This window comes from Perca fluviatilis, chromosome 21 (assembly GCF_010015445.1).
Source record: "Perca fluviatilis chromosome 21, GENO_Pfluv_1.0, whole genome shotgun sequence".
Lineage (NCBI taxonomy): Eukaryota > Metazoa > Chordata > Actinopteri > Perciformes > Percidae > Perca > Perca fluviatilis.
Window position 1 is genome coordinate 33628270 of NC_053132.1, and position 12316 is coordinate 33640585.

The 12316-nt window shown below is 45.8% G+C and overlaps 1 long non-coding RNA gene and 1 pseudogene across 1 annotated transcript; both read right to left on the minus strand.

Moving 5' to 3' along the window:
• Positions 1-1098: 1098 nt before the first annotated feature.
• LOC120550788 lies at positions 1099-2252 on the minus strand (annotated as a pseudogene).
• An 8916-nt stretch (positions 2253-11168) lies between these two features.
• LOC120550700 lies at positions 11169-11645 on the minus strand. Its single transcript, XR_005637767.1, has 2 exons — positions 11569-11645; positions 11169-11525 (listed from the first exon to the last, which is right to left on the minus strand). It is a non-coding gene; the product is annotated as an uncharacterized LOC120550700 (long non-coding RNA).
• Between the last annotated feature and the right edge of the window lie 671 nt (positions 11646-12316).

Sequence of the window (12316 nt, forward strand, 5' to 3'; positions counted from 1 at the left end):
AAGTTTAACAAGGGCAGTTACATATCACACACGAACATCTGTCTCTACAAAGTGGGCTGTTGCTTTTGATGGATTGTGACTGAGCCAGGTCTTGGTGTCCTCCGTCCTTGCTTACTGCATTCCACAGAGGAACATGTCCTCTTTTTACGATGCAGGCCACCTGTGTGCAGCCTTGGTTCTGTTCTCGTGCAGCATACTTTTAGCTCGTTAAGTCTAGGCAGCTTGCTGTAATAATTAGGCAGTATATTATAGGAACATAAGTCATTTGGTCAGCAAAGCGTGTGTATCTACTCCCACAATTCCCCCCTTTGAACTCTACTAGAGTTCAACATACCAAAAAAAGAGAGAAAAGAGGTCAGAGAAGAGAGACGAGATATTCCAAAAAACAAAAATAGAGTCAGAACATGGCGCCCCAGGTAAAGGCACTTCTAGGTAAAAATCACTTCTAGATAAATTGTAAAAACACTTCAGTAGAAAATGTAAAAGATGGTAAAAATTGTAGAAAATGGAAAAACACTTCTAATATTAAGAGCATACTTCTGTTAACTTTTTATGGAATAAAAAGTTCCCACCTCTTTTTGGACTCACCTAAGTGAGTCCACAACATAATATTTACAATTACAAGGCACTTAAGTTCTTCTAGGGTAACACCTAGGTGGGGCAGTTTTGGCGGGGGAGTTCAAAATCATACCAGAAAATGAAAGTAACAATGGGGACGCTATGTACCCCTAAGATCCGCCACAACTACATCTAGCAAGCTTATTCCTTCCCTGGCAAGTCTCTTCCCATACAAGTTACTATAACAATAACACACCGCTTCTACGCAAGTTGGTTTTAACCCTCAGCTCAGACTCAAACCAGACAACTCCTGCAATTTGCACACAATGAAAAATGGTTAATGAAACCCGCGGTCGGGGGGCTGGTGTTAAAGGAAAAAACACACGCCCAATAAGTTGGGTTCAACGGTGGATGGTAGCTGCGCGCTACTTGTAGGGAAGAGAGCGCTTGTTCCCCCTTGTTTCTCTTCTTCAGGTTTTCAGGGGTGGACTACCCTGGACCTCGTTGGACACTGGAGAGGATTATTCTGCCTCTTTTTCCCTAGTGTCGGGCGGAGAGCCCTCCGCGCTGGCAGCCAGATCTCTGGCTTCTTCCTTGGTGGGGCGCCCGCTCCTGGGCTGCAGCACACTGGCTCCAGTGGTACCACTGTTTACCTTTTCCCTCGAGCTGTACTGCGTGGGATGTTCTCGCCGTCACTCTGAAGGGCCCCTGCCAGCGAGGTTCAGACCACTTCCTCTTAATTGCTTTCAGGAGCACCCACTCAGCGTCTGGAGGGTTTTGGTTTCTGCGTCTGGGTGTGCTGCGGTCACCTGTTTAGAAAACAAAGAGACTGTGCCCTGTAGCTGGCGGAAAAAAGCTTTGTGAGAAATGGTTACAGGTGAAGGCTCAGTAAGTGGAAGCTGAGACCAGGGCCCCGGGAAAACACCTCCCTGTTTGTAGCTCATATGGTGAGAGGCCTGTCCTACTGTTTACTGACATTCTTATCGACATGAGAGCCAGGGGAGGGCTTGCAGCCAATTCACCCCTGTTTGGTTGCATATTTTAGACATTTTGTTTTTTAAGGTCAGGTTCATCCTTTCTACCTTGCCTTGAGATTCAGGGGTGGTATAACGAGAGCCAAATTTGTGCTTTAGCCCCAACATGAGTTCCACCTTTTGCAAATCTTTGTTTTTGAAATGGGAACCATTATCTGACTTTATCCTTTCAGGGAACCCATGCTGGGGAATGTATTGGTTGATTAGAAATGTAATTACGGTCTGAGCGTCTTCATTTTTTGCGGGCATGGCCTCTAGCCATCCAGTGTAGGAATCCACACACACCAGCAAATACCTGCAACCCTGTACCCTGTTCGTCATGTCAGTGTAGTCAATCACAATCTCTTTCCCTGCCACTGTCTCAAGGGGGTACTGTCCCCCGTCTGGTTTCACTGTAGGCTTAGGGTTGAATGCTTGGCATTGGGGACAGGTCTTGGTTACCTGCTCTTCCATTGGTTTCATGAATGGATGCCACCAATGTTGTAGGTTTCTCAACATCTGACTGACCCCTACATGTCCCACCCCATGAGCTTCTTCTAGGGCCGTCTCCCGTACCCCTGGTGGCAGAATAGGTCTGCCGTCCGGGCCTCGTCACAATCCTTCATTTTGTGTGGCTCCCCTGTTTTTCCATACTGTTTTTTCTTGGGGGGAAGCTTGTGCTTGTAGCTCAATGATTGTTTCCCGGTTGAGCTCCGCCCTGGTTTCTAGATCTGTAGTCATCATTAGATGGTGTGCCAAATATCCTGCTGCGGTTTTTGCGGCGCTGTCTGCTGCTTCATTTGCTTTACTCACTCTATCTTGAGTATTGCTGTGGCCCTTACATTTGACTATAGCTACCTTGGCTGGTAGGAGAATAGCTTTTGCTAATCTTTTCATTTCTTCCTCATGTTTAATAGGTTTTCCTCCTGCTGTCAAAAACCCTGCCCTCTGCCACTGTGGTAATTCGAGGTGAGCTGCTCCTGTTGCATAGGCTGAGTCAGAGTATACAGTTACTGCTTGATTTTTTCCTAGCTCTAAGGCTCTGATGAGTGCTTCCACTTCTGCTTTCTGTGCTGACTGCGCACCTTGCATCCTTTCTGCTTCTAATGTTACCACTTCCCCTCCTGTGTCTTCAACCACTGCATATGCTGCTTTCAGTCCCTCAGTCTCATGTCTAAAACAACACCCATCTGTGAATAGCACTCTTCCTTCCCCTAGTGGTTGTGCAGCTAAGTCTGGTCTGACTTTTTCCACTTTTCTTGTCCTGTCCTCACACTCATGTGGTTCCCCCTCCCCCATCTGGTCTGCCATGTTAATGCCTTCATGTGTAAAGGTCAGGTTTGGGGCCTGCAAAACTTTGCTGATTCGCCTTTGTCTGGTTGGTGTGAGTGAAAACATGGCTGAGTTAACAAAGGACACTATGCTGTGGGAGGTCAACACTATCAGGGGGTGTCCCATAACTATGTGTGATGATTTCTGAATGCATTTTGCCACCCCTGCAGCATGTTGTGTGCAGGGCGGGCGTTGCGTTTTCAATTTGTTCAAATGGGATGCTCATGTAGTTCAACACTACTCTGTCACCCCCTTTTTTCTGAAACAAAACCCCATTAGTTGCTTGTTTTGTTTCAGAAACATCCAAGTGGAAGGGCAGGGAGTAGTTTGGGCAGGCCAGATTTGCTGCTGCAGCAAGGGATTGTTTAAGTTTTATGAATGCCTCATTGCCTTCAAATGTCCAGTCTAAGGCTGAGGACAAATTGCGCATGCCCTGTTGGCGTACCATAGCCCGGAGGGGATCTGTAAGGTCGACATAGCCTGGAACATAGGATTTGCTGTAGCCTGTCAAGCCCAAAAATGACAACATGTCTTTTACAGTACATGGTTTCGGGTGGGCCAAAATAACTGATCTGTGTGCAGGGGAAACACCTACACCACTGCCTGAAAGGATTCTGCCCAGAAAGGTAACTTCTCTTCTACAGACTTGTATTTTCTTCCTGCTTACTTTGTAACCCTCCTGCCAGGGTGGTCAAAACATCTTTGGTAGCCTGCAGACAGGCACCATTGCGGTGGGTGCAGCTATCAGAAGATCATCTACATATTGTACCAGAACGGTGTTGTCGGTGGTAGGGTACAATCTGTCAGTGAGTTTTTCAAAACTTTGTTAAACAGGCCTGGGGAGAGGTTAAACCCTTGTGGTAGGCGTGTGTATCGCTTGGGGCGACCCATGTATGTGAATGAGAAAATATCTCGCAGATATTCGGCCAGAGGGAGGCAGAAAAATGCATTTGAGAGATCTAACACTGTGTACCAATGGTGCTGTGGCCCTATGTCAGCTAGAGCAACATGTGGGTTGGGTACAGTGAGAGTGGTGTCGACAATTAGAGCGTTAATAGCGCGTAGGTCATGGACCATCCTATATTTACCTGTTTCTGCTTTCAAAACTGGGAGGATAGGTGTGTTCCACTGGGAACGAGAAGGTTCTAAAACCCCTGCCTCAATCAATCCTGTGACTGTATCTGAAATGCCTAGCTGCTTTTCCCGAGAGCATGAGTATTGTGGTATCCATACAGGCGGAGATGGCCTAAGGTGAAAGGTCAGCGGGGCACAATGCACTAAACCTACATCATTCGGTGTTTGTGACCAGAGAGTGGTGGGAAGACCATCTAACATGGCTTTAGCATCTTGATGGTCAGTCCTTTCCCTACCATGGTGCCTAGCAATTAAGTCATGTTGGAGAAAAGCTGTGTCTCGACCCTCACAGAGAATGCGGAAGGTTTTGGTGGAGGGAGAGTATTGAACCTTGGGGAGAGGAGTGAGTGTCCAGTCGGTGGCAGTCAGGGCTGTCTTGACCATCGGGCCTAGGGATTTAGCCTCATACCCTGGTTGCAGGGCGAGTGAAACATGTGGGGCAGATTCCTCAGTCATAACAAACCATGGCAACTGTTCAGGAGTTAGCTGGACCGAGGCGGCTACGCCCTCTGGTCCCACAAAGATGTTTTGGGTGAATATCTCCCATCTGGTGTCCGCTATCGTGTCAAAAGCGTCTTGATAACAGAGATCAGAGTGGACATCATAATTTAGGGTGACATGTGGGGGATCTGGGGGAGGGACAAAGGGTGCAACTTGCGAGATCCAGGGCTTCCAGAGGAAGAACTGTTTCAGGATACCCCCGGAGCCCGGGCCTTCTGGAGACAACATAGCCCAGTAAATGTCAGCATAGGAGTCAGAGGTGGGGGAAAGGATGTATTGTCCGTGGCCCTGGTTTCCTTCAGAACAGGTCATTTGACGGCCGTCAGGGAAAGTCAGTAATATTCCATCAGCACAACACAGGATAGACACGCCAGTTTTATGAGGAGATCTCTGCCAAGGAGGTTCATAGGAACCGTGGGAGAAACAACATATGGATGGAGGACGCATTGGTTCCCTATAGCTGTATGCAGTGGTTTTGTTATTGGCAGTTTTTGCTTTTCCCCAGAGAATCCCATCACCGTAATGTGACTTGGTGAAATGTGTTGTGATGGACAATGTCTGATTGTTGAGCAAGTAGCTCCTGTGTCAACTAAGAAGGGCTGGACAGTTCCTTCTACTCTCATGGACACCATGGGATCTGCCGTGGTCCCTGGGTCCTGTTGCTCTGCTGGGGAGTGTCATTGTGGCCAGCCCAGTTCCATTCAGCCATCTGGAATTGTGCTTGGGGTGGCCCTGTCGGTGGTCCCTGCAGTGGCTGGTATGGACCCCTTTGCTGGTAACCCCTTCCCCCTTGGTGACCCCTCGCTGTGGACACTCCTTAGACCAATGTCCCATCTGGTCGCAGACAAAGCAGGCTCCTGGAGTTCCCCCTCGGGGCGGGCCGCCCCGCCCCCTCCCTGGTCTCCCTCCTCCTCTCCCATATCCCCTCCCACTATTTTGTTGCCATTGGGGAGGACCCCGGCTATAGGGTGGGGGTTGGGTTGTGGTTGTGTGTGTGGAGGGGCTGGGATCCAGTCAGGAATGGGGAAAAGGTCAGGAGTGGGGGGCCCTGCAGTTAAAGCCATAACATGTCTGCCTTTTTTGTCCTTGTCTTTCTTTCCCTCATTAATCTTTTGCCTAGCCTCAGCTAATTGCATTTTGAGCAGTTGAGCCTGAAGCTCTTTAAGGCCAGATTCCTCTGTGTCTTGGTTGTCTTGAGCGTGTGTCATGTGGAAAATTATGTGGCGTTCCCACTTAGTGGAGTCTGCACCAATCATGTCTGGATTTTCCTCAATAGCCTGTTTAACTGGTTCTGGAACTCCCTTAAGCACCGCAGTTCTGTACCACTCTTGCTGTACTCCTGGTTTGCCAGGGTGACAGCCTGTCTGATTTATCCATTATTCCTTACAGCAGTCTAGGAAGTCTCTAGGGCTTTGTTTGGCATCCCACTTGAACTTGGGGATGGCTGCAGCATTGGAAATAGGGTATCTGTCCCTCAGGTGTCTACCTATGGCGGTAGAGACAAGGTAGAATGGAGTAGAGTCTGGTTGTACACTGGTACCGGCCTCTAGCTCAAGCTCTCACGCTCTGTGGCCAACATACAGCGGTGAGTTATAGCCCTAAAGTCCCCCAAAGCTAATTTGTGGCCTGCTGTTAGCCCTTCCAATTTACCTAGCCAGTTGCCCCCGCCCTCAGTTATGGGTGGAAGTTTGTCTACCAGCCCCTGTAGATCGCCCATGGTAAATGGTCTGTACTTGTCCTGTATTCCCACTCTAAAAAGAGGGTTATTAAGTACTACGCGCTCCGGTTCTTCCTCATCTTCATTTTCCTCCTCTACTTCCTCCTCCTGTTTCCTTCCTTTCTTCTTTCTACCCTTTCCCTGATGTTCTAGGTCAACCTTGCGTGAACGCAGGTGGTAAGGAGGCTCATCTGACCAACGCCCGGTGAGGGACATGGTGATTTCCCCGGGCCCTGAGTCGGGGCTTGGATCTGACTGTCCCTTCACCTTGGGCTTGGCTCCCTGAAAGTCTCCTTCTAGTCTTCTTCTTATTAATACTCAAATTCCTAGAGGCTCAGGCCGAGGAGGGGGAGTTGCAGCCATCTTTGATGCAAGCCTGCTAATTACTCCTAAACCTAAATTACATTATAACTCATTTGAAAGTCTTGTTCTTAATCTTCAACATCCAAAATGGAAAACATTACAGCCAATTATATTCGTTGTTATTTACAGGGCTCCAGGTCCGTATTCTGAATTTTTATCTGAATTCTCAGAGTTTTTATCATGTTTAGTCCTTAAATCAGACCAAGTACTTCTTGTAGGTGATTTTAATATCCATGTGGACGTTGACAATGACAGCCTTAGTACTGCTTTCAACTCATTACTGGATTCAATCGGTTTCAGTCAGAGTGTGCGACGCACTCTTTTAACCACACCCCGAACTTGTGCTGGCATATGGTATTGAAATTGAGGATTTAATAATATTTCGCCAGAATTCGGTATTATCAGATCATTCTTTAATCACTTCGAATTCTTACTACCTGATTATATTAAATTAGATAAAAGCTCCTACACCAGATGCTTATCTGACAGTGCTATAGCTAAATTTAAAGAAGATATTCCAACAGCATTCGACTCTATGTCATGCCTTAACATAACAGAGGACCTGTATGTTAACCTCAGTCCCTCTCAAATTGATGCATTTGTAGACGGTGTTACGTACACGCCTACGGACGGACCTTAGGACTCCCGGGGCCCTGAAAAAGAAGATGATGAAGCAAAGGAAACTAGCACCTTGGTATAACTCCCAAACTCGCGAATTAAAACAAATCTCGCGAAACCTCGAATGTAAGTGGCGTTCCCACCAAGGTGGAAGAATCTCGTTTGGATTGGCAAGAAAGTCTCAAAAACCTATAGGAAGGCCCTAAGAAAGGCCAGATCAGACTATTACTCATCACTAATAGAAGAAAACAAGAACAACCCCAAGGTTTCTTTTTCAGCACTGTCGCCAGGCTGACAGATAGCCACAGCTCTACTGAGCCATCTATTCCTCTAGCTATGAGTAGTGATGACTTCATGAGCTTCTTCAATGATAAAATTACAACAATTAGAGATAAAATTCATCACCTTTTACACTCAACTTCTAACGGTTCACCTTTTAAACGCAGAGTCGTAGGAAATAAAGACTAGTCTCGACATTTACTTAGACTGCTTTTATCCTATAGATCTTCAACAATTATTGTTAAAGATATCCTCAGCGCTCATCTACCTGTCTCTTGGACCCCATCCCAACGAGACTACTCAAAGAAGCATTACCTGTGGTTAACACCTCATTACTAGATATGATCAATATGTCTCTATTAACAGGTTATGTACCACAGTCATTTAAAGTAGCTGTGATAAAACCTCTTCTGAAAAAACCCAACCTGGATCCTGAGGTCTTAGCAAACTATAGACCTATATCTAACCTTACTTTTCTATCCAAGATCCTTGAGAAGGTGGTTGCTAATCAGTTATGTGATTTTCTACATAGCAACAGTTTATTTGATGACTTTCAATCAGGATTTAGAAAGAATCATAGCACAGAGACGGCACTGGTGTAAATTACTAACGACCTTTTAACTGCTGCAAACAAAGGTCTTGTCTCCATTCTTGTTTTACTAGATCTTAGTGCTGCATTTGACACAATTGACCATTCAATCCTGTTACAGAGATTGGAACACTTGGTTGGCATTAAAGGAATTGCTCTGTGGTTGGTTAGGTCCTATTTCTCTGATCGATCTCAATTTGTGAATGTTAATGATAAATCCTCCAAGTACGCTAAAGTTAGCCATGGGGTTCCTCAAGGCTCAGTGCTTGGACCAATTCTATTCTCCTTATATATGCTTCCTCTAGGCAATATTATTAGAAAACACTCAATTAACTTTCACTGTTATGCGGATGACACCCAATTATACTTGTCAATCAAACCAGACGAAACCAGTCAGCTAGCAAAATTTTCAAGAGTGCGTCAAGGATATAAAATCCTGGATGACCTATAATTTTCTGATGTTAAACCCTAACAAAACTGAAGTTATTGTGCTGGGCCCTAAACACCTCCGAACTTCATTATCTAGAGATATAGCTACTCTGGATGGTGTTGCCCTGGCCTCCAGCACCACTGTTAGAAATTTAGGAGTTATCTTTGATCAGGATATATCCTTTAATGCCAATCTAAAACAAACCTCAAGAACAGCCTTTTTTCATCTTCGTAACATTGCCAAAATTAGGAATATCCTGTCTCAAAACGACGGCGAAAAACTAGTCCATGCATTTGTTACTTCCAGGCTGGACTATTGTAATTCCCTACTGTCAGGTTGCTCAAATAAGTCTCTTAAGACTCTCCAGCTGATCCAGAATGCTGCGTGTGTTCTCACAAGAACTAAGAAAAGAGATCATATTTCTCCTGTATTAGCTTCTGCGCTTGGCTTCCTGTTGAATCCAGGATTGAGTTTAAAGTCCTTCTCTTGACCTACAAAGCTCTAAATGGTCTAGCACCATCATATCTAGAAGAGCTCCTAATACCCTATTGTCCTACTAGAGCACTGCGCCCCCCAGAATGCAGAGTTACTGGTGGTACCCTAGAGTCTCTAAAAGTAGAATGGGAGCCAGAGCCTTCAGTTATCAGGCTCCTCTCCTATGGAACCAGCTCCCGATCTGGGGTTGGGGGCAGAAACTGTCACCTCATTCAAGAATGAACTTAAAACTCTCCTATTTGATAAAGCTTATAGTTAGGGGAGTGAGGAGTTGCAGTGTTCACCTAACTGGCCCAACTGCTTCTCTTCATAATTGTTAGATTAATAATACATAACAAAGTAGAGGGAGGCAGGCCAGCCAAGCCAGATCCGGCAGGGGGAGAGTTCTAAGCCCGAAAAGCTACTCTCCTTATGACCTGTCTCTCTTAGTTACCTGTTATAGTTACGCTGTTATAGTCCTAGACTGCCGGGGGACTTCCTTCCTTTGACACACTGAGCTGCTCTCTCCTCTCCCTTTCTATTACTGTTTCTATTACTGTTACTATTACTATTACTATTTGTGTGCAGCCCGTCCCAGAATTGCTTGTTACTAATCCTAGCTTCTGGGGAGTTTACCCCGGAGTCCTTATGCTTTTTTCCCCAGCGTATTTCCTTGAGAGAACGTTGGCACCAAGACCTTGGTTGCAGCTGTCGCGCGTGGTCCTGCTGCACTCCCTGCTGAGCTCAGCGACGCCCTGCAATGTCATGCTGCGGCCTGCTGAACCCCGCAGCTTCCCGCTACATCCAGTCACTGTTCCATTATTAATGTGACTACTATCGCCACTGTTCATCACAACCCCAACCGGCTCGTCAGACACCGCCTACCAAGAGCCTGGGTCTGTCCGAGGTTTCTTCCCAAGAGGGAGTTTTTCCTCGCCACTGTCGCACTGCTTGCTCTTGAGGGAATTACTGGAATTGTTGGAATTGTTGGGGCTTTGTAAATTATAGAGTGTGGTCTAGACCTACTCTATCTGTAAAGTGTCTCGAGATAACTTATGTTATGATTTGATACTATAAATAAAATTGAATTGAATTGAATTCTAGCGCATCCGTTAGGATACGGTCTAGCCTAAAAACGTCTTCTGCAGTCAACCCCCGCTTCAGTTCGTCCCCATCCCTGTCCCTGTCCTGTCCTGCCCCGGCACCGTCGGTAAGACTGCCTTTCCTGCTTTCCTTCCCACTGCTGCCTTGGCCGCGGTTTTCAAATTCATCTCTGAGTCTCTGTAATTGCCACTCATCAGTTGGTTGCCTAATCTTCCCCCTGTGGGTTTGGTCCTGGCCCGCAAACGGGGCTGAGGGGACACATCTGCCAAGCCCTGTAACTTCCACTGCTCCTTCCTTAACATCAAACACTGGGTACAACCCTGTAGTGGGCTGAGGTGGTGAGTACGATGGAGGTTTATGTGGTTGTGTATGACCTGTATTATCAACCATTAGATGCCTCACTCCCTGCCATAATAGCGCCCATAGTGCCCACTTCTTCCTATCTTGACTTGCTTTATCTCTCCTATCCTTGGCTTCTCCCTTTTTTAGCCAACTGCCTGTTTTCACATCTTTCTGTGCTTCTTCCTGATCCTGACCTGCTCTCTTTTCCTGTCTTCCAAAATGCTGCTAACAGTGGATCTGTGCATTTAGCAATTTCCCCCTGATCGGTCAGTATCTGATTAACATCTTTCCTCATTTGTATTATCATATCCTCTGCCTCCTTCCCTGTCCCATAGGCCGCTTTCACTGCTTTTTCCATTACTTCTAACTGCTCCCCAACTGGCTTATATGGTCCTTTAATTCCCCAACCCCCATCATCTATCTCTCTGTCGAATTCTCCGTCCATTTCCTTAACTAGTAACACTGGTCTTTATGAGATTGCCAAAATATGCTTATTAATTTTGCCAGAAATATTTATCCAAAACTGCCACACACTCAATACTTCTAAATTGCCACACAGAAAATCCCTTGATCTAAATATCCACAATTTACTTCAACAGGCCACTGCTTTACGTTAACACCGTCAGGTTTCAGGCAGTGCTGCTGCTTCAATTGCTTCTATTTAGCATTCATACACATTGTTCATTCATGCATTACCCTAAATTTTTTTTTTTATTTTTTAAACCTTGATTGTGGCCAGTTGAGATTTATGGCACACTATGTCCCTGGTTCTCAACCCTTAAACAGGAAAGTAATATTCCTATTTGACACCAAAATCAAGTTTCCCTATGATTTTGGCCAGCTGAGATCTATGGCTCGCTATACCCTGGTTCTCAGCCTTTGGACAATCGAACTAGCTCAATTGTCTGACACCAAAACCAACAAGTCATGTGAACATTGGATTATTTTGTCATATCACCTAAATAGTGTGAAATGGTTCAATAATACAATCGTTCACCAGTCATACCTAGGAGACTTCAACTCCTTTGGGGACTTACCTCTACTGTGGAGGACTTACCCCAGGGGACTTACCTCTACTATGGAGGACTTACCCCTACAATTACCTGGGACTTACCTCTACTATGGAGGACTTACCCCGGGGGACTTACCTCTACTATGGAGGACTTACCCCTACAATTACCTGGGACTTACCTCTACTGTGGAGGACTTACCCTTATTAACCTTAACTTAACCTTTTTGTTTTTAAGATGTCTCAATTCTCGGGTGTTTCAACCCAGCCAAAACCGCTCCTCGTCAGGACACGGGTGGAGTTGCCAAACTCAGACTTTCACAAATATTTCCTCATATTTGTTCCATAAACCATACCATATTTCCTGTACCTTTATAGAAATGGAAGTTGTCACTATGTATTTAATTAATTAATTTTAGCGGTCTGTGGGTTACTAAGACGTTGAACACCCTTGATTTAGAATAGTCAATGCAGAATAATGGTCTGCTTACCTTATTTATGGCACCAGATGTTCAACGCAACCTTTCACCCTTGGACCGAACTTTTGTCAATCAATTTGAAGAATCCTCTTTTCCTCTCATCCCGGACGAGCCCCCAATTGTCGTGCTTCCAAGGTGCACTCCCAGGTGAGGACTTCTTCTCTGAAATAGATAGCAATAACTTCACAGACACAGATATGTATTAATACAATAGGCTTCTATAGAAGGAGAGCATCACTCCGTAAGCAGACTCCGCAGTCTGCTTCTCACCAGTGAGCTCTGACTCTCTTCCTCTTTTGCCTGTCTTTTATTGAGGTTTAACAAGGGCAGTTACATATCACACAAGAACATCTGTCTCTACAAAGTGGGCTGTT